At 43.4% G+C, this 341-nt stretch overlaps 1 protein-coding gene across 1 annotated transcript in view; it reads right to left on the minus strand.

The window, feature by feature from the left end:
* The window catches only part of T265_15448 (hypothetical protein), a gene marked incomplete at both ends in the record, with an annotated part of 105296 nt that overhangs the window by 74339 nt on the left and 30616 nt on the right, over positions 1 to 341 (minus strand). The window lies entirely within an intron of this gene.

Here is a 341-nt window from a genome sequence, read left to right on the forward strand (position 1 = left end):
GAGTCATGCGACAGTTATTCTAACAAAGACGAACTTGTGAGTACCCGAATGTGATAGCCATGAACAGCTAGCTATCTCAAATTGTAGCGGCTGAACGTATACAGCAAGTCTACGCATACATTAAAAAAATCACCTAACCGCAATATCGTGCAGAATCTCAGTGACGCGCTGGCCCGTTGTGCAAAATTTCGCTTAAGTACATCTCACACCAACGACCGACCGAGAAAAACGGTCTTGTTTAGTTTTACTACGAATCGGCGGACACCGAATTTTTCACAATTTGGGCAAGTTTTCCTGATATTACCGCACCACAGCTAGAACAGTGTATTCAGGTTTCCATT

This window comes from Opisthorchis viverrini (assembly GCF_000715545.1).
Source record: "Opisthorchis viverrini unplaced genomic scaffold opera_v5_506, whole genome shotgun sequence".
Classification (NCBI taxonomy): Eukaryota; Metazoa; Platyhelminthes; class Trematoda; order Opisthorchiida; family Opisthorchiidae; genus Opisthorchis; species Opisthorchis viverrini.